At 42.0% G+C, this 21,549-nt stretch overlaps 1 protein-coding gene across 13 annotated transcripts in view; it reads left to right on the top strand.

Annotated features, from left to right (window-relative positions):
* The window catches only part of LOC129177840 (receptor-type tyrosine-protein phosphatase F), a 243,955-nt gene that overhangs the window by 60,226 nt on the left and 162,180 nt on the right, over positions 1-21,549 (top strand). The window contains exon 1 of one of the 13 annotated variants that reach the window (XM_054769378.1): positions 14,222-14,600. The exons of 11 other annotated variants lie outside the window; for them this stretch is intronic. The gene's annotated coding sequence lies outside the window, so the exon portion shown is untranslated. Of the gene's footprint in view, positions 1-14,221; positions 14,601-21,549 lie in introns of those variants that run through there. One more of the 13 variants, XM_054769391.1, reaches the window with a different exon arrangement.

Here is a 21,549-nt window from a genome sequence, read left to right as displayed (position 1 = left end):
GCTGCAGGCCAATTAAAAAGAAACAGTGGCGGGCTGCAAATGGCACCCGCGTCGCACTTTGGACATCACTGAGTTAGGGGTTAGGAGTTGGGTTAGGTTATCTAACTTTCACCAACGTTATAGTTTCACTTGCTGCTGAGCAGCATGTAACCGTGGTGTGCTCAAGGGCCACTGAACAAAGATCTCAATGCTTGGTGAAAAAATGTAAAAATTATCAGCGAAGGATAAAGACAGGAACATATACAAATTGTACATGTATACTGTGCATTTTATCTGTATTATTTAGTTTTTATACATTGTTACACACTTGGGGTGAATGAGATGCGTCTTCTGGAGAAAAAAAAAAGCCAATTTACGGAGAAAAAAAAAATGCAAATGTGCGGGGATCCCCTGTACATGGACCGTTACATGCCGACTGTTCATCACGTTAGTTGTGGAGTGTTATGTATATTTAGGAACACATTATGTGTGTATGCAATTAGCGCCTCCGCGTTTGTGCCATTAAGTCTGCACACAAGGGTTTTGTAGCTCTCCAAAAGCAGCCACATTGTCGCAAATGTTTATCCCTGCCACTGAGACAGAACTTGTTTTCTTTTTCTTTTTGCGTAGGCACCATTTTTTGCCCACAGTAGGCTATTATCTTGGAGTCAGTCAAGCCGTAGTTGAAGAAAGGCACCCTGTTGAAGCCAAATGGCATGAGTGATGGATTACTTCTTCACTTGGCCGGCCTCTCGTGTGTGTGTGCGCACTCGTCACGTGCGTGTTCACTACTGTGTGAGGATTAGTTGGGTATTAGGAATGTATTTTTTTTGTACTTGCTTTGGACTCAAGTCGGGAAATGTGTCATTTTGTACGCCAGGTCTGTTTAGATAGCAGGGATGAGTGTTCTATATGAGAGTTTTTTAATCTTCTATCAGGCACCGTGGAACAACCAAAAAGTCGTATAATTTGCGTTTTCCAACAGGAATTTGATCTATTTGTGGCAGTGGTGGGTTTTGGGTTCGTCTAATTTGCATAGTTGGCCATGAAACAATTGCAGAAAGTGAGTGTCAACAACGAATATGTTTGGAACTGCAAAGGAACTTTCTTCTATCACTTCTTTGTGTCATTTTTTTTTTTCAATGTCACAAACAAGACTGAGTGGGAGGGGCCCACAAATGGTTGAGAACAGCGACACGCGGCTTTCATGTCGCCAAATCTATCTAGAGGGGTCTGATTACGCGCTAAATATAGTGACAAAGTGCTATATTGGCAACAATGATCCCTCCTGCTCCATCTTCTTATTCTCTGGCAGACCAAGCGTGTTTGAATGTACAGTATATGTGGAAGGGTGAACAGGTAGCACCGAATCTATTTGTGGTGAGAAAGACTAATTTAGTAATATTAGTGTTGGAAAAGAGGGTAAGTGTGATGATAACAGGACATGCAACTCACAGCGACCTAAGAAAAGACAATACAGTGAATTAAATAACAATTATATGCACAAGTTAATTTTACGAAATAAATTCTAACATTATGATACACAACATTCCACTAATTAATAAGAGGCCACCATATGACAGTATCGCTGTCAGTATTGAGAACACTGTTCTTCCCCCTGTCCAGACACAGTTTCCTTTCCACTTTCTCATGCACTTCAAATTATTATTAGTTAAAATTTGGAAATCTCTAGAGTAACTGCCTGCTATGAATTGACAGCTTGTTTAAAAAATGAAAGCTGCCTTCTCGGGTGTGGGGAATAATAATAAGCCGAACAAAAATATGCACGGTGATGCAAGGCTTTTTAAAGAGTCTCGAATGCTGGACCTAATTTGTGTTCTTAACTTGTTGTGCATGCTAATGAAAAATACATATTAAACAAATTCAAAGTATCGTCAGAACACGGCCTCAGAGAGAGTTTTATGATGCTTGCTGTGTCTTCGCTGGGTTGAAGTGGAATACAAAAGTGACAGGCATGAAGGCGTGAAGCTTGAGAGTTCCCAAGTAGCAGTTGACGCTTCCCACTGCATCCAGTCAGGCGACTTCTACAGCGCCAGCATCTTATTGTCGGCGCGAGGCAGAAATGTACTGTACTGAGGGGAAGCATCTGGAAGGCGGTCCTGTCAGAGACAGTGAGACGGCTCCCCCGGGACTCCAACCTACCACTAAAAGGCTTCTCATTTCTCTTCCGTGTACAGCTGGGATGGCATCACAAGGCGGTGACCCCTGTTTGCATTTTAGACTCATCATGGTGTATTGTGCTGCTGCTGCTTTTGTTCACATGCCAGCTTCATTTTTCATCCCAGTGGGGGCATTTGCCCAGAGGAAATGCAGGAAACACATTACAACGAAGCTGCCTGCTATAAATATTTGCATCTTTGTATTTGATTCTCATATAGTTGCCTGGTGCGTGGGCTCCAAACGCAAAGAACTGTCCAGGTCAAAAAGCATTTGCAGTTGTAGCTGAAGTCAGCTAATGCAGGCTGAGCAGGTTGCTCCTTACAGCTATTACAACATTGGTTCTTTTGCTGCTGTGTTGTGCAATATACTTGTTGATAAATGAGTAGGGGTGTCTTGATCCGATATTGATATCGGTCTGATATCAGCAAAAATCGGATTATATCGGCGGTGCTGAGTAATGTCGGGTTTAAATGCTTCATCGAGCACCTCGAGCGTTGCTACATTATGCCTAGCCGCCACTTCATTGTGGATGTACTGTACTACACTGCAAGTAAATGGGTCAGTTTTTCTCATAACTACTGTTACTTTTGTTCCCTGCTGAGTAATATTATTTGATCAAACCTTTTCTAACATTCCACACTACAAAATAAGTCATTAAAGTATGTATGATTTCTGCTGATATTGGTATGGGCCGATACTCAAGGCTGCAATACCAGTATCGTATCGGAAATAAGAAAGTTATATTAGGACACACCTATAAATGACCTAATGGCCAAAGAGAGCTAAATTTTTTAGAATTCAGTTTTTTCCCGTGCGAGCTCCCTTCACCGTGACGCAGCAGTGAGAGGGAACTAGCGCTGTAGCCACGGAGCCGAATATCCAACGTCCAGCGTGAAACTCACTTCACACCACGGACATGTCTGCATGGTGGTGTTGTGTTTTGTTCTTCTTGCGGGTGGCACGAGTCGAGTGTCATCAAGCTTTGAGGCGCATTACTGCACTCAGAGTTGAACGTGATCGGCCCGATCTCGTAGCGATCCGATCTTCACAAATACGGCTGATCGGCATCCGATCCCGATCCTGAAGATCGGATCGGGGCATCCTTAATCAAAAGCAATAAACTTTAATTTCACAAGAGTATTTAACATTGTAAATGGAATGTCAAGAGCTTTTAATTAAAAATGTAATAAATAAATTAAACAAACAACATACCGTAAAGCACGGTGTATTAACCGCACCCCCATTTTCAGGCTCACGGCGGGGAAAAACATTTTTTTAGTTCATAAATGCTTGCCAACTCTTTCATCTCAAATCAACATGCGTAAAGGTACTAAGCAATTTCAAAAAGAAGAAGAAAGGAGAAATCTGCTGTCCATTAATTCATCTGCAATGGAATTACATAATGCTGCATTGCTTCAGTGTGAATTTGAATAAACTCCAACGTTTATTCAAGCATACACAAGCATTTTCAGAAACTGTACAGCAGAGAGCGCTAAAGTCAAAGCAACTGTCTGACCCACAGACGGCTATTCCCAAATGGGCTTCTGGTCAATTTCTCCCCGTATTTATAGCCAAATTCTAGCCTAGCGGACCCAAGTGTCCACGAACTTGCGTCTAGCGGCGCCAAACTTTGACTGGGCGTTGTTGGAGCGGTGATGAACTTTGCCGTGGTGGAAAATTGTCCGCTCGTAATATTTTGTGCAGCTCAAAGCTTTTGGAGCGGTAGGAGGGACCATCAGCGGTGGCCGAGCGGATACGGCGTTGCCTTAACGGGGGCCAACTTCTGTTAAACGGTGGTGAACGAGCAGTGATGAATTTTTTTCACCGCTCCAGGAATGCTACAGCAAAGTTCAGGCGGTGTGACCGGGCTTGTAGTACGAGTGATCTTCCGCTGAGGCGTTGTAGAAGCGTTGTCTGATATTATTTTTCAGTCCGAGTCTGGTCACAGACCTGTCATCGTGTATAAACCGCACCCTGATTTTTTGCTTCTTAGAGGTGGAAAAAAAGTGCGGTTTATACACCGTGATTTACGGTAATACATTAGACAAACAAAAAAAGACAAAAAAGCTTTATCTCTGTTAAGAAAAAAAAACTCCAGTAAAAACACACACACGCAGTATGTAGTGTATTGTTAAACTATTGTAGGGGGTCATATTTGAGTTGGACCACATATCTGTGGTGGCTGAATAAAATGCAATGTTTCTGATCTGTCTTGTCTGTCTTCTTTCTTCTTTCACTCAGTTATATAGTTATGGAATTGCTGTTTGTGACATGTACGTTCTCCCAGGCAATTCATACTGTCTGTCAAACATTTCTAGCTTTTTCCCAAAAATGTTGCATTTCTTTTGCAATGTAGTGAGCGACAGTGACTGTTGAGAGGCTCTGCTAACTGGGGCTGTGGCATTCACCTTTGAAAACATCGCTTTTGTGCCATCATTCATGTTAGTGTATGCTTGAGGCTAACTTGCTGCTAGCCAAGGTAGCCCTGCCTCCACGTACTGGGAAAAAGAGACTGAACGAGAGGAGGGTTCACTCTCTCCGTTCATTCCACTGTAGCACCAATGTGCCCAGACAGCTGCAGAGTGAACCCTTTTGTCATCCAGCCTGAAAGAGAGATGACGAAAACCAACACGCATGCATGTACATGTCATGGCAAAAATGATCAGCTTCATTTTTTTTTTTGTTTTTGTTTGATTAATCGATTTTTTGATTATCGTGACAGGCCTAAAGTCAACTATGAAAAGTTTAACAACTGTACACCCACTCTACGTCCCTACTCCTCTGGGTAGCATTATTCTGCTCAATGCTACACTAGCATTGAAACTACTTATGCTACTTCTGTTGTTTTTATGTTATGCTACTTCTGTGTTGTCGTTGTAGCTGTAAATGAGACATAGGCACTTAATTAGTTATTGTCCGTGTAGCAATGACTGTTGTGTATCAGTGCTAAGGTTGCACACCGTATGGTCTGTAATTGAGACCAAGTCGTGACGTTGAGCACAAGAAAGAAATTGAACTCCGCTAGTGTTGGGAATAGAAGGTAGATGCCACTGAAGGTCACCTGCTAAGACATGTTTGGATAAATGCACCTGCCATCCATACCATCGATCGCTAACTTAGCCTTTGAAGTTGTATCGTGTTTTGTCCAGAGCCTTTGTCTTGCACGCTGGCTGAATGTCTCGCCACCCGTCGGGAGCGTCCTTAAAGCCAGAGCAGCCATTATCTCAGCAATGCAGCTGTGCAAACGTCGAGGTGTGTATACATACCGTACCGTCGCGCCATGTGCCGTTGTGGACTGCTTCTGTGTGGTGAATGCGAGCCAGCCTCTCTCCCAGGAAAGGACCGGAGGAGCAGAGGGTCCAGAGGGCAGGAAGGGGGGCATGATGGTTGCCGAGCGACTCGACAGTGCTTCATTTCCTCCGTTTAATTGGGCTATTTAAATGCATCCCCAGTTTGTCAATAGCCGCTTGGGTGCCTGATAAAAATGATTTGTCTCACGCATTCGGTGGCATGCTTCTGCTGTTCCCCTCGGAGAGCCCTGAGACCCCACAACCCACCACCCAGCCGGTTGTCAGCGGCAGAGTGTAATTTAGAGTGCTCGTTGCGTTTGATTTTCAATGAGTAGCGGGGTAAAGAGGTTCGCCCCTCCGTCCCCTCTCCTTGTCTCATTTCTGCCTGTAACCCATGAGTCAACATAAGCAAACGAGGCACGCCCACCTCGCAGTGGGTGGTGGGTGACATTGACACATGCACAAATTCACAGCCTCCCTCCACATACATATGCATTTTTGTACTGGCTTGAAGGTCAGCACAGTAAAGCCAGAGTTATCAGGTTTTTCTTCTTTTTTTAAACAGCTGTCCTTGTCTTTCTCACTTCCTGTCCCCTCAACCCCCCGCATGACGCCAGGGACGGTGTTATCAGCAAACAGTCCACAGGAAAATTTTGGGTTCAAAGTGCACCATTGGTCTTTTGGGACTGTGTGTTTACTGTTTTTTATCCATAATTGTTCAGCTGATAGGCAATATATATTCAGTGTTGTAGAGTATAGTTAGCTAGCCAAAAAAATGCAAACCGATGCAACTTGTTAATGTGAACGCAAAGCGCCTGGAAAGTGACATGCATGGAAAAAAGCACGACATCACTCGCATTTCCCTGTGTTTACGAAAGTAAAGATCGGTGCAGTGTGTGCTCAAGTGATGTGTGATGCCACTGATTTCCTTTCTGAGTGGATACCTGGTAAAATTCAGGCTGGTCAGCCTTTAAAGCAGATAGAATTGTAGATCTAAATGCCGTTAAGTGCTCAACAGATTTACTCTGCCAGGGAGAAGTGTGATATACACTTTCCCTGTTAAACAGAATTTATTTGACTTAGATGCTTGTTATTAAGCAATTGGAGAGACCGGACCGGGGGGGTGAGAGGGGAACAAAAAAAAAAGAGAGCCAAGAGACAAAGACAACAGCAGCAACAACAACAATTGTGACAACAAGAACAGAACAACAGAAACATACAGAACTACATCACCGTCGCTGTAATAAAACCAACAACATAAGTATGAGTAATGTGGGGAAGTACGTATGTACTGTGAGTGTGCATATGTACAGGTATCTCTGTATGTGGGGAAGACTTCATATATATAAAGGTGCAAGAATGTGTGGGCGTGTAATTGTCACTGAGAATGCATGAAAGGAAAGGGGCCGCCCTCCACCTCCCAAAGAGCCCCGCCCCAAATAGCCAGGCCGAGCCCCCGCCGCCAGAAGGCCCCCAGAGCCAGCCCAGAGAGCCCTCCCCCCGGGAAGACCAGCAAGGGGCCGCAGAGAGGTAATCCCAGCCAAAGACAGCGCGCCGGCGGGTCGGAGGAGAGCCAACCCCTGAGACCAGCGAGAGATCACACCCCACAAAGGCAGACGAGTACCGGGGGCCACACACCGGCAGGCCCAGAGACGCCCCCACAACCGGAAAGAAGCCCGCCCACGCCGGAACCGCCAATCCCCCGCCACCCCCACCCCCAGGGAGCGGAGCCCGGCCCACCCTGGGCCAGCCCCCGCTCAACCCCCGACACAGGACCGCCCCACCCAGGGATGCAGGAGGCACACCCTCCACCCACCCGGTGGAGGCACGGGCGGCAGAGATGTATCACCCAGCACCCGACCCCACGGAGCAAACCCCTGTAAACCCTGCAACCCTCCCCCAATATAATATAGCAACCCCCCCAAATACAATATAGCAACATCAGAAAAAACAAAGGACAAAATCATATAGCTGAAGTATCAAAATATCAAAATATTTTGATATCAGAATCAATTTTAGCGCATGAAGTATTGATATTTCAGTATCGAGCCTCACATTACTAGTATATTGTCCGTAACACGTTTGTGGCAATTTCAAGGATTTTGTGCAACGGGAGTCAAGATTTCTTCAACCAAATGATTCTGTGTAGGAGATTAAGAAGAAAGAGGGCAAGGATTTTGGCTATGGCCGTTTGTAAACGATCCTGCTGCCACGTCTCTTCCAAGGTGTGTGTGGTTGACATCGTTGAGTAGTCTTGCATGATAAACCCTGCCTTTTGTTGACTGCCTACATGGAGTACCTTTAAAGTCTCTGTAAGCACGGCAATACACGCCTCTCGATGACGTGTAGGTCGGATATAGTCGCATCGCATACATATTGGATTTATATCAACATAAGAATGAGGCCTGAGTCGCATTTGAAAAAATCTGAACTGTGCTGTTCACACTGACATGCAAAAATCAGATACAGTCCACATGAGCAAAATAAGTGTGAACATAGCCTGGTTTATATCTTTTCATCGGACAACACTAAAGAAACGGCACTTTGATACAATGTAAAGCAGCAACACACGCTCATTAATGTCTACACCGCTAGCAACAAAAGTGAGGACATCCTCATTTAAAACATTTTTTCTCCCCGGGGTGATGTGACTCGTTAGTGTGACAAGATCTCAGGTGTGATTGGGGAGCAGGTATGATCAATTTGACATTATTGCTCTCACACTCTCATGGAAAAGAACTCTTGAAATGTATTTTTCCAAATAAACAGGTCTGAAAAAAGATTGTGCACGCTGACCACTCATAATAGTCAAACGCAGCCATGGCCATCTAGAGTTTTTGACCTGGGGCTAATTAGACACCCTGATGGTTATTTGCTTTTGTTAACCATGCCTCCAGCGACAATAGAAGACTCTGCATTTAATTGAAGTGAGGTGCTAATTGAAGCATTTACTTTACATTCATATTGTTGAGCTGATACATTGAGGGGTAATTAAGGGGTTATTGTAAATTCGGGGTCATCTCATGTTCGGGTCAGTACGATAATATGCCCATCTTTAATTGCCCATCATAAAAACACCACCGTGAATACTCAAGGTAATTGTGAATTGGTACATTCCTCTAACTTGTACACTCCCCCTGACACTTGTTATAAATGCCAATATGTGAGCTACATGCTGCTTCTGTGGCAGTCAGAAGGAGAGGGGGAAATTAGGAAGCAACTTGACAAGAGCAGTAGCTAAGTGTCGGTAAATAGTGAGTCAGGAGCTAACAGGTGTTGCCCAGCTGTGCACTTTGGCCACGATGGCATGACTGGTCTTTGGAGGCTCTCAGCAGCACAACACTAATTTTCACAGTTCCTTGTTTATGACAGGTCAGCATTTTTATATTTTTTTTGCTCCTGGCACGCAGCCACAGTTGTGTGTTTACAGGAGGAGTTGTAATGTTATTGTTCCAACAGAGAGGTGATGGATGAAGTGCAGATGTTTCAAAGCAGTATCAAATGAATGATGTAAAGCTCTCCTTCTGTCAGCCGCGTCCTTGTCTGACCCCACCTAGCAGACAGTTGGAGCTTTATTGTTTGAAACGCGAGCGTGTCTGCAGACTGGACTTGTTAAGTTTGTGCAGACAGCGATATTGATAAAGATTCACCCCGTACTATATCTGCCTCCAGCGCACTCTTCTTCATCAGATGATAACTGGAGCTTCCACCACAGAGCCGAGCTGTCTGCCAGCATCCAGGTGTTCATCAAGCACGGCCGACTCCGCAAAGGCAATCCTTCAAATGCGGCATTGTTGCCTGAATCACACTGAGGCCCAGCTCCTTCACACCGAAGAGGTTGTCACCCCTTTTTCAGTCAAATGAACAGAGGGGGATGGGTGCTTGTCACTATGTTATAAATTCACACACTTTGAAGAGGGGGGGTGTTGGTGGTGGTGGTCTTTGCAAGCCCATTCACATTTGTGGGGAGGCGGGGGAAGTGCTAAAACGTTCTCACCCGAGGCAACTGTTTTGATTTAGCATTAGAAGTGATTGATGTCCATCTATGTTTTGAGTTTTACTTTTGCAATAAAATGCAACACATTCCGTTATGTAAATGACAATGGTGGCGTCCCCTATGGGTTTGTCACTCGCCTAAAGGTGTGGACCAAATTTCTATACCCTTCACCACTTACCTTTGTACCATTTCAAGCTATTCATTGGACTTGAACGACTTGAATTTCAATAAAAATAAATAAATAAATAAATAAATAATTATATATAATATATTAGTTCCAGAACTAACCACGCTGAGTGAACTTCCGCAAGAAGGATTCCTTATTTATAAATGGAATATTTTTGTAGTTAGAGCGTCGAAAACCTGTTTACGACCTTCTAAATATGTTTTTAACATTATTAGAGCCTTCTAGACATGAAATAACACCCCTATAGTCACCATTATATATAGTAGACATAATAAGAGAACACACACACACACACCAGTGTTGCCAGTGTTACTGCTTATTGTAAGCGACTTTGGTCCCAAGTTCCCCGTTGTTTTGTGCTTGTTTTCAGAGAGCCTGTCGCTTGTTTAACTCGCGAGATACACACACACAGGCTTTTGTCTTTGAATGTGTGAGTACAGTATGTCTTCTGAATGCTTTCTATTTTGTATTTTATGTATTTTATGCTTGAAAAAGTTTAATTAGACAAAAAATACGTAAAATGTGCTTAAATATGCATATTGCACTGAATAGCCAGGACAGGCCGCCATTGTTGCTTGTTGCCTATCAATGGCGGTAGCAGTATAGTACTCCTGACAAAATACAGCGTTAAAAAAAAAAAAAAGTAAAACGCTTGAAAGTGCTTATGGTGCATTCCACTCAGCAGTCATGTTGAGATGTCTCGCAGGCTTAAACTCCACTGCAGGAAATGGCGAAGTGCAACGTGTTCTACATTTGTCTTTGTGGCTAACAATGAGAGACAGCTTCATTCCACTGGAGGCTGGGATGTGTGCATGCAGCAAGAGCAGCAATTGTTTTATCTCAAACTTTTACTCAAACGGGATGTGGGTCATCTGATTAAAGTATAATTCTGTTCCTATGCAGAGGAGCCGCAATAATCCTGCTCATTTAAATGCCCAAATCATACATCACAGCTATCCGCAAAGACAACCCGTGCAGAATTTTGGGAAAGCTGTCATGGCTTAGAAAAAAAGGAATCTTCTGTAGAACAATTACACCCACACACACACCCCTCCCCGAGGAAAGACGAAAAAAGAACGTCTGCTGTGGATGTAAACAGCGTAGGCGTGCCAACTGAAGTCAAATGTCACATTCGCTCGCAATCAAATCAGTGAACCAATCCCACCTGTGAGAGGCAGACTTAAAGCACATCAACAGGTGCTTTTACCACGGATGTGCACCGTTTCATGGTAGCAGCACTAACGTGGGATTTAGGGTTGGGTAATGTTTACATGTTGTTCCATACTGGTGACAAATAAATACTTTAAAGAAGAAAAACATACACATTTTGTCCAAAAACAATGCCTTTATATTTTTTCCATAATTTTGACGGGCAAGTTGATCAGAATAGTCGCGTAAAAACGTTTTAAAAAATACAAAAAAATTGACGACATGCTTCGTTTTGATGACACATTGATGTTCAGAATTCCGGTGCTTGCGAATGCACCTCGCTGTGACTGTGATTGGTGGATAATGAGGAATTGTTGCGTCACTAGTGTGGAGGGCAACAGAGAAACGTGTGTGTGCGAGTTTAAGAACACGATGTTGGAAGCGAGCACTGCTGTTGGCGTGTTAAGGTCTGTTTGAAAAGAAAGAGAGAGCTTATTATCTTATCTTATTGATGTTGGTTTATTGTTGTATTAGCCGTACTATACTGAGCAGCCGGGACAGAGACAATTGTACCACTTTTACATGAAAAAGCTAAATTTGTGGTTCTTCATCACACTTTTTGCCCTTCTGTGGCGTCATGTTGCGTTGCTGCGTGAGCCATGTTGTACTGGGCAGCCAGGACAGAGATGTGTACCTCTTTTGAGATAGAGTCTCATCACGTTATGTTTATGAACTGCCAAGACAGAGACTTGTGTCTAAGATGTCTAAGCTGCAACAATCTCCATTCCCTGTTCTATGGTTGTCATCACTGTTAGCATCAGAAACAAAGCCAAAATGGAGAAACTTGCTGATTTAGTCATTTTGATTCTTTGCAACTTTAGAGGTGTATTTTTCCTGCGAAAATGTGTGTCTATTCTAAATAACATTGCGCTCATTCAACTGTGGTAGTCCACTGTATTTCCCCTTTTATGAAGTCCTCAAATTGTGTGATTATAGTCTTTTAATGCATAATTTAATTCCCCTGTGCTGCGTGATATTATGAATGGCATCATCTAAAAGCATTTGTCTTGGGGGTGGCTTGCAGCGTCAGCAATGTCACTGATTAAAAAAAAAAAAAAAAAAATCATTACATGGACGGCAGAACATAGTTGAAGCATTGCTGGATGAGCCCAAGTTCCAGTCTACACAGTATTAGCGGGATAAATGAGCAAACTTCCCCAAGGTCCCGAGGCCCTGTGATCTATTAAGGCGCTGTCGTCTCGGATGGCGAAGCTCACAGAGCGAGGGGTTTTTTTTTTCGGGGAGGGGGGTTGTGCTGACATCCTCTCTCAGTGCAATCCCTCGTCCTTGTCGGACCGAAGCAAGGAAAAAACGAGCACCAGAGGCTGACTTGGCTGTTCCTTTGAGCCCCGTCATAAATCCGACTGAACATTTTTGAACATCTGTTGTGGATGATTAGCTCCATGGCTAGGAGAGTTTGACCACAGGGAGTGTGTGTGTGTGCGTGTGTGTGTGTGTGTGTGTGTGTGTGTGTGTGTGTGTGTGTGTGTACGCACGCACGCGCGCAAGCGCACTCAACACACTGCTGAATTACTTATTAATATTATTTTGCATATTTTTTTTGAAAGCCAGAGAGATTGCAGTTACTATTGTGTCAAATTGGCACATGCCCAGTAGGACTGTCAAGGTCATACTTTGTCGCAGTAACAACATACTGAGATGGCTTGTGGCGCACAAAAAGGTATTTTTATGGTCACTTTTATCATCTCAAGCCTGTGTATTGGAGAGATTTTATCAGTTTTTCTCCCTGGAAGCAGGCCAAGAGATAAGACGGAACAGTTTCTCACGAGTAAAATGAATTTAAAAAAAAAAACAAAACAGAACAAAAACTAGCATGTGTCATCATTCCATAGCCTGTGTTTTAGGATGCGTTCCTGCATTAACCTTGGTGTGCATCAAAGGAATGGATTAGACAAACTGTTCCTGTAGATTTGTCCTAATGCCTATGTTCCCAAAGTGGGGTTCACGTACCCCCAGGGGTACGCATAATGTAATATGGGATACGTCAATAAAAATGAAAAACAATTAAAAACAATAAAAACAACAACACCCCGCACGGTGCATCGGTGAAAACCTGTCACTGTGAGTCGGGCTTTATCGTTGGTTGTATGTATTTTTGTACTTCAGCTACTGCTTTATCGTGATTGTAAAACTTTCCTCTTCAATTTGGTAATAAATTATTATGCAGATTTAAACCATAGCCGTCGTCAATGGACACAAAAAGTGATGGTTAAATTCAAGCCATTCAAACAGAAGAATGCCAACATCAAACTGGAATGAAAGATACAGTATGTAGGATGATTACTGATCTATTTATCAGTATTCAAGCTTCATCAATATGTAACCATGAACAAAATACACATTTTGACCCAGGATTTCTTTAAAATTAATTAACCCATTAACTATGTTCAATATTTGTAAAAATGACTTATCTATTTATTGGTGCTCATGTGAAACGTTATCCAAAATGTGACCATGCAAAATACAAAATTTGCAAAGATACGAATTTACTATAAAATTCATACAAATTAGTTGTGTTCAATATTTCAAATTAATTAATATCAAAAGATGTGTGTTTTTAAGTGCACAGGAGTAAGTGGTACACCACTGTAAAAAGATTGGGAACCACAGTCCGAACCAAATATGACATCACTACTATTAAACAAAATATAACAGTAACAAAAATGGAGAACAGTTCTGTTTCTAGAAATTGACATTTATTTTTTTCCAAACAAAAGAAGTACAAACCGTGGCTCTAAGTAGTTTAGTAAGTAACAAAAGCCGGTGTCTTCAACGATGATAAAGGGTTGGTCGTCCAGTGGCATCATATCCACGATTAAATCACAGGTAGCTTTAGCCCTTGGGTCATCTCTGGCAAAATTTTTGCACTTTTCAAACTCCAGAAGAAGCCTGAGCCCTTTCTTTGTGGTTAACTTTGTGGCCGCTTCTTTAGCAGCGCAGGTGTCTTTGTAGGCTTTCAAAACACTGTTGCATCGACGCTGGCGTTTCAGGTGGCTTGATAAAGTTTGATGTGTTGAAGGTTGAAGTTTGTTTTCCTCTTTGCGGAATGTGTGCAGAACCTTTGATGTAAATAGCACGCATAATGTCTTTCTCTGAAACGGTAAAGGAGTTCCACACCATTGACGTTTTGGATTGTGGAGGTGGGGAAGTTACGACAGGCCGCTTGCAGCTGTAGCACGTCATAGAAAAGGAGCACCTGATTTGCTCACCTTGGTCCAGTAACACACACCACAGTTCTATACTGCCCAGGTTCCATGACAGAAAACCAAAGTGCACACAAATTAACTTTTTTTTTTTTTAATGTGTTGGTCCATACAGTACAGTACAGGACCACTATCTCCCATTGGCGGAGGATGAAGAAGGTAAGGCTGCAGCATCCTCCTCCTCCTTTCTCCAGAGTGAAATTTGACACCAGTGACATCACGCAGTGGGTTTGGCTTCAACATGCTCGTTGCCGAACACCCTTTAGTGTGTGAACAAGGGCTGCTCCTGAAGGATCTCTGCTCTCTCTGCTGGAATTTTAACACAGGGGATCCGAAAGCTACTATTTTTTTATGCCTTTCTGAACAAATGGAATACCAGAAGAGCCCCTTAATGATTATTTTCTTCATTTAAGGGATAATCTTTCCTGGATACAATTTGGATTGCCTTTCCCAGGATTTGGACTTTGTTTGGAATAAGTGCCTAAAAGGTGGAAAGGAATTAAGAGAGATTTATTCCTTATGGACATGGATGGGTAAGTGTGACTGTGCCATGATATATCTCTGTCACTGAGGTAAAAGATGGGGTGCAGGTGAATTGAAAGAAAATGTTGCTGAGTGGTTTACTTTTCCACCACTGTCTCCGGGATCGGAAAAGTTATTTTCTTGATGACATCTTTGTATCATAAAAATAAGTCTATGTGTCGCACTCCAGCGGTCAGGTATTTTCTTACCCCATCTTTTGTGCTCTTCCTCTTTTTGTCCTTGCTCACTCTTGCTTGTTACGCCAAAACAATAGTTTAACCTCGTCCTGGTTTAGCTCTATTGGCCGGCTCTCTGGCAAATTGCCCTGTCTGCCGTGAGCCCTCCCCAACTTATTCAGAAGACTTTGAATAGAAGGGCCATAGAATGTCCCTTAGCTACCGCTGCTAAGGTGAGGCACCCTGCCGTTCCGACTGCGCCGGCCTACGCTGGGGCCAAACAACCTGTTTTTCTAGTTGTCTTTATCACCCTGGGCAATCTGGAGGGTAGAATTTCAACGGCAAGAATTCCAGGCAGAGGGGAGACACTGGAAGTCTTTGAAATGACAGATAATTGTAGAGGGTAGATGCTTGAAAGCCACAAATTATGATTTGTGTTCTTTTGGGAGACTCAAACTAGAACATTCCCAAACTTTTGCTGAAACCTTTGTCCCTTACACCTCTTTTTATGAACTTGTTCTTAAACCTTTTCCTTTACGTCTCTTTTTATTATATTTTAAGCACAATGAGATCTAATAACCTGCTCAAAACATGGGAATTTTTTTCAAACTTTCCTTTGAACCTTTACAAGAAAGTCAAACAATGTATTAGTATGAGTGTTTAAGAATATTGTGTTTACAAGGTGTATGGAGGAAGAACAATGCTGAAAACCACAGTGTCTGATATCATTTATCCTGATTTTATTCTATTATCATTATTTACTAAGTTATTGCTACATCTACAGCAGCCATCACCAAATGGTGGACCTCGGTCCGGATACGGACCCAGTGATGGCACTTTACGGACCCATGGACAATTAAAGTGAACGGGAAAACATATAATAACATATAACATATAATCATGCTCGTGGACCGATCGCAGCGGAAGTTTGCGGGTGTAATTACTTCAGTTATTACGGTTACATAACAGAAAATGCGGGGACGTCGCTCAAAATGAGCCAATGAAATAGCTTGTTTACTTGCCGAGGTGAGAGAGAGCCGAGGCTTGCTTAAAAGTAAGAAAAGTTGATAGAGAAAACTAAACATTTAAAAGTCAATGGATGGACCAGTTTATGTTATTCGCCGTCATGCTCTGAAACATTACTTGATGAAACGCAGATCATTCGAGGAGAAGTATTCACCGAAGTCTGATGTGAGAGCGCGGAAAATAACTTTGCTTAGAGCCCAGTATGAATAAAACTACGAGTCACAACATCCATTTCTAGTACAGGAACGTGCAAATGACGGTTCATTAAAGATTGTATGGATATTGGAGCAAAACAAAACCTTTTTCACTGACAGGAGAGTTGTGCTTCTGCTGCAGAGATCTTACTCAAAGGTAAACAAAAAGAGGAATTGTGTGACAAATTCAGGAAAATCCCAATGTCAGCTACAGCAATAAGAACATCTGAAAGTTTAAGAGGATGTAGCTTTTCTGTTAAACAGACACGTATTACGTTGTTATTATTTGATATAATTTTTCAGAGAAACCAGTGCAGTTTTATTTAACTTAAAAATTAAGCCTCTGGTGTTCACCTATTGTTTGTACAGTGTAAGCCTTTGATTATTTATTATGTAAAATTTGGTCTTGTTTTCTTTTAAATGTAATGTAGATGCCAAGATAACTGTGTTGTATTGCAACGTGGTGTGCAGGGTTTCATTACTTTTGATATTCATTGAAGCTGGTTGATGCAATTTAAGCAAAATAAGGTGTGAAAAACATTGCATAAACATACTCATTTTTAATTGAAGACCCCTTATTTACAGTGTATCCTGCATTTATTTATCCATCCATTTTCTATGCCGCTTATCCTCATTAGGGTCGCAGGGGTATGCTGGAGCCCATCCCAGCTGACTTCGGGTGAGAGGTGGGGTACATCAGACAAACAACCATTCACACTCACATTCATACCTATGGACAATTTAGAGTGTCCAGTTAACCTAACATGCATGTTTTTGGAATGTGGGAGGAAACCGGAGAAAACCCACACACACACTCCACACAGAGATGCCCAACGCAGATTTGAACCATGGTCTTCCCGATCTCCTGACTGTGTGGCCAACATGCTAACCACTAGGCCACCGTGCGGCCCGCATTTATGTATACATTATACAATGTTTTTTTTTACTTTTGTACACATTAATTTATTAATGTATCTTTAATTTTGTTCCGTCTTTTATTTATTTCTTTATATTTTTTCATTTCTAATTATATATATTTGTAATTTTAGTTTTAATTAAAAAATATTTTTAACACTGTCTTTTTCTTAACCGGAACCTGAAGAGATCATATCTCAACCGTATTAGCTTCACTGCACTGGTTACTTGTCAAATTTAGAATTGAGTTTAAAATTGTCCTTCTTTACATATGAAGCACTACATGGTCAGGCACCAGTATATCTTAAAGAGCTCCTAGAACCCTATCAACCCAGAAGAACACTGCGCTCCCAGAATTTACAATTACTTGCCACTCCAAGAATTTTTAGAAGTAGAATGGGAGGCAGAGCATTTAGTTATCAGGCTCCTCTGTTGTGGAACCATCTCCCCCACTCAATCCGGGGTCCACACACCCTCTCTCTATTTAAAAGTCAACTCAAAACTTACCTCTTTGCTAAAGCATATAGTTACAACTGAACCCTGATACGCTGATATGTATCACAGACACGCCTTGAGCTAAGACTAAGACTTCCGGCTTGATCTACCATCTACCCCTCTACTCTACAGTATTTTCTATGTTAACCCAACCGGTCAAGACAGATGGCCACCCCACTCTTTTATGAAGCTTTTGGTTGAAAAAGCTACTTGTTGTTGCATATTTTTGAGACAAAACGGTAACATTTAAACCCAGGAAGTAAACAAACTATCAGTATTTGCTGAGATATGGAGAAGTAATAGGATTAAATCAACTCTGCTTCTTCCTGTTTCTTTTTTGGCATGTTTTATTGTGCAAATGTAAGCATGTGATGTTCTTTTATGTTACTTGTTAAGAACGTCCCCAACAAGTTAAAGCATAACATATTTGCATCAGAATATTTTGTATGGCGTAAGCCTTGTCGTTTGAAATAATTGAAAAATAATTTCAGGTTGAAGTGCATGTGTTGATGGGACACGGTGCATCTGAAATGCTGTGTTGTGGTTCGACAAGCCTCGCAATGTAGACGCTCCCTTGTTTTGGCATTTGAAAATGTTCCGCTTCCCCTCGGATCTGCCTCGCCGCCAAATCGTAAGCTTTATTTATTTTTCATATTCTTTCCTCTCAGTCAATTATTCAAGAGTGCAATTCTCGGCAGCAACAAACAACACAGTCCTGTTCTGTTGCTCTGATGTGACCTTGAGGCAACCCCCCCCACCCCCCACTCCCCACCCCCACCCCCACCCTGAGATGTCCGTTAGAATTCTGTGGAGCCGCCACAGTTTGGCTTCAACAAAGAAGACAAAAAGCCACGGTCATTCATTTTCATTTCAACAAGCCAATTCCTGTCCGCCCTGGGTGACACGGAGGTCATCCCCTCACTTCCCCCTTTTTTACCATGCTGGTCACATTTACGACTATACCTAAGGTCGTTAGTCATGTTGCCCAGCACCATTTAGACGTCCAGGATGGGACCTGAGGAAGTGACTTCTTATCTTTTATTAGAAAAATATCCTTTTCTTTTAGAAGATCCCTCCTTTTTAAAGAATCATCCTCCATACAAGTCAATCTATCAGCCCCCCGCTCTCCCACCCCCTTAGGATTCCTACTAAGTAATTATGGATGGAGCCCATGGATTTTTCCATAGGACTTGATTTCTCATCATGGGTGATGTTTAATGGCCTATTAAGGCATGATGGATTTACCTAAATGCTCTCATCCCAGTTGGGATATGAAAGCGCTTGCTTTGAATCACAGATCGATGTTTGTGAAGGCCAACATGTCCATGCAGATGCATGATGTTATGTAGTATACAGTAGACCGAAACCCTTTTAGTCAGTCGGACCAAAAGTCCGGCACATTTAGCTTGTGTGAGCGCACTGATCCGTAATCAAGTTAGCTACACTTGTGCTGTCACTTCTATACTGCTGTATTATTGCAAGCTCCTTAACTTTGTGGATTATTTCTGTTCTTGTTTTGAGTCGTTCCGATGATTTTTTGCGCAAGTACCGTGCTGGACTCAGGCACGATTCCCTCCTTTGTGTCTTGGCATTGGTGCTCGGGCCTGTTTGCTTGTGCTGTCACATTGATACTACCGTGTTATTGCAATTTCTTTGGTTTTATTTTGGTGGCTGTCATTAATTACTTCTGAAAGTAGTGATTGTATTCATTAAATGAAACATTATATTGTAGTCGCGAGCGCCCAGAGTTTTGACTTATTTTGAGCCTTTGTATTTCATTTCCATTCCGAAAAGTGTCAGTTATCATTAAAAAAAACTGCGGTTGCATGGCAGTGATTCTATGACTCGGTCATGTGCACGCAGTAGTGCCGTGCCCTGACCCACCTCTTCCAATCGTGCCGAACTTGAGCGTGGATCAGAGTGCTCGCACTAGCTGTGAAGTGGGCCCAAGCACGGTCCAGTTGACCTGCTGTGTCCTCCCTTTGTTTTTTTTTTTCATAAGGCTAATAAAGTCCAAAGCTCTGATGTTGAACAGATTTGTTTTGTGATCCGCCTTCAAAAAGCCAACTGTCCTACTTTGGTCTTTGTGTGCGAGGAATAGCAGCCCGGTGGTGATAAGGTCAGAGGCGAAGCTGCTTTGTGATGACAAGGCGTAATTGTCAGTCTCTGTGCTGCGCTAAATAACATGTTTATGCGGCAAGGGCTGAAACGGGCGAGATAGTCACGCATAATATGCGTCTTCAGTCAGCCGCCACCAACTGTGCGATGTGTTAGTTGTGCTGCTGATAGTCACTTTCTGGGCACGCTTGTGACACTTCTTTCTAGTGTGTAGCCTCTCATTCTTTGTGACAGGTGCTGAGGATATGTACTATATGGGGGGGGGGGGGTGCTTCCTCGCTGCAAAAATCACAACTTTTTTTAACAACCTTTCAGCAGCCCCCAGCAGTACAATAGCACAGACCAATGGAGGTCTGTTCCTATAGGCTTTGACATCTAGGCATTTGCTGGGAGAAATGTACGTTTGACAGGAAAATAATGAGACAGATTTATTTAAAGCAAGGCAAAGAGTGTTTTTGACAGCTTATAGGAACTTTACTGTAGGAGCACAGTGCACTCCGAACTGTACTGCACATGAAGACTTGAGGATTCCCTGCAAAGAAGCACTCAGGGCTTCTGTTCATTATATCCCACCAGATAAACTTTATATACAAAATATAATATTACAGTAATCTCTCATTAAATGTGGTTAATTGCTTCCAGAACCGACTGTGATCAGTGAATTTCCACAAAGTAGGAATCCTTATTTATACAGTACATTGAATATTTTTGTAGTTAGAGCATAGAAAACCTGTTTCCAAACATTCTAAATATGGTTTTTAACATTGTTAGAGCCGTCTTGACATGAAACATTACACTCCTATTACCCGATGTAGTAAACTATGGCGTTATATTTGTGCCATAATTTTAAGGTAGCAAAGGAACATTTTCAGCACAGAAATGAAACTGAAGTGAAAAATACAATTTTTGAGCGAATATAAATATATTTTGTGCTCAATAAATGTATTTGTGTGCTTGTAATTATCCATATTAACGTGCAATAATTAATGTTGCACGCTCTCAATCTCTCGCTCAACCAGTACATTCTGCTTGCTCAAGTTTTTTTTTCTACACCCCTCAGATACCTACTCTGTTCGGGTTCAGGTAGGCACAGCCAATCAGAGAGCTGGATAAATGTACACTCTGGCTCTTTGCTCTCCAATTAGATCGCATGTTATATTATAACATACAGTCATGGAAAAAATGATTACCTTTGTTTCTTCAGTTTCTTGTTCATTTTAATGCCTGATACAACTAAAGGTACCTTTGTTTGGACAAATATAACAATGACAACAAAAATAGCCCATAAGAGTTACATTTTTTGGCAGTACAATGCTATAGCTATTCATGTAAGAACTTAAGTGATTTTGGTTATTATTTTGGTTATTAAACCATGCAAGTTGCTAGATATCAGCTCTTAAATTCAACTCTTATGAGCTATATTTGTTATCATCATTATATTTGTCCAAACAAACCTTTAGTTGCTTTGCTTGTGCCATCACTTCTGTTATGTTACTGCAATTTCCATGTGGATTATTTTTGGTTTTATTTTAGTGGCTATCATTAATTACATCTAAAAGGAGTGATTGTATTCATTAAATTAAACATTTTTATTGTCGTAGCGAGTGTCCAGGATTTTGACTTGTGGATTATTTTGAGTCTTTGTATTTTATTTCCATTACAAAAAGTGTCAGTTTTCATTTAAAAACTGCTGTTGCATGGCAGTGATTCACTGACTCGGTTATGTGCACGCAGTCGTGCCGTGCCCTGACCCACCTCTTCCAATCGTGCCGAACTTGAGCGTGTAACAGTTTTGTGCAAGTGTCGTCCTTAACTCATTGACTGCCAGCCATGTTCAGAGCAGAGAGCTCCATACGGCAGTTTTTGGGCATTTTTGCTGAACTTTCAGGACTCACAGAATATTGAGTTTTAGGACTACATAAACATTTAAACTATCTGAAGAAACATTAGACTCTCTTATTTCATCAAGTTTGTTTGTAGCCTTTTTGGGTCTTTAGATATTGGCGGTAGAACATAAGGTAGTTTCAGCAAAAACA

The sequence above is a fragment of the Dunckerocampus dactyliophorus genome, chromosome 2 (genome assembly GCF_027744805.1).
Source record: "Dunckerocampus dactyliophorus isolate RoL2022-P2 chromosome 2, RoL_Ddac_1.1, whole genome shotgun sequence".
Classification (NCBI taxonomy): Eukaryota; Metazoa; Chordata; class Actinopteri; order Syngnathiformes; family Syngnathidae; genus Dunckerocampus; species Dunckerocampus dactyliophorus.
Note: the sequence above shows the minus strand (reverse complement) of the source record. Positions and strands in the feature narration are given on the sequence as shown.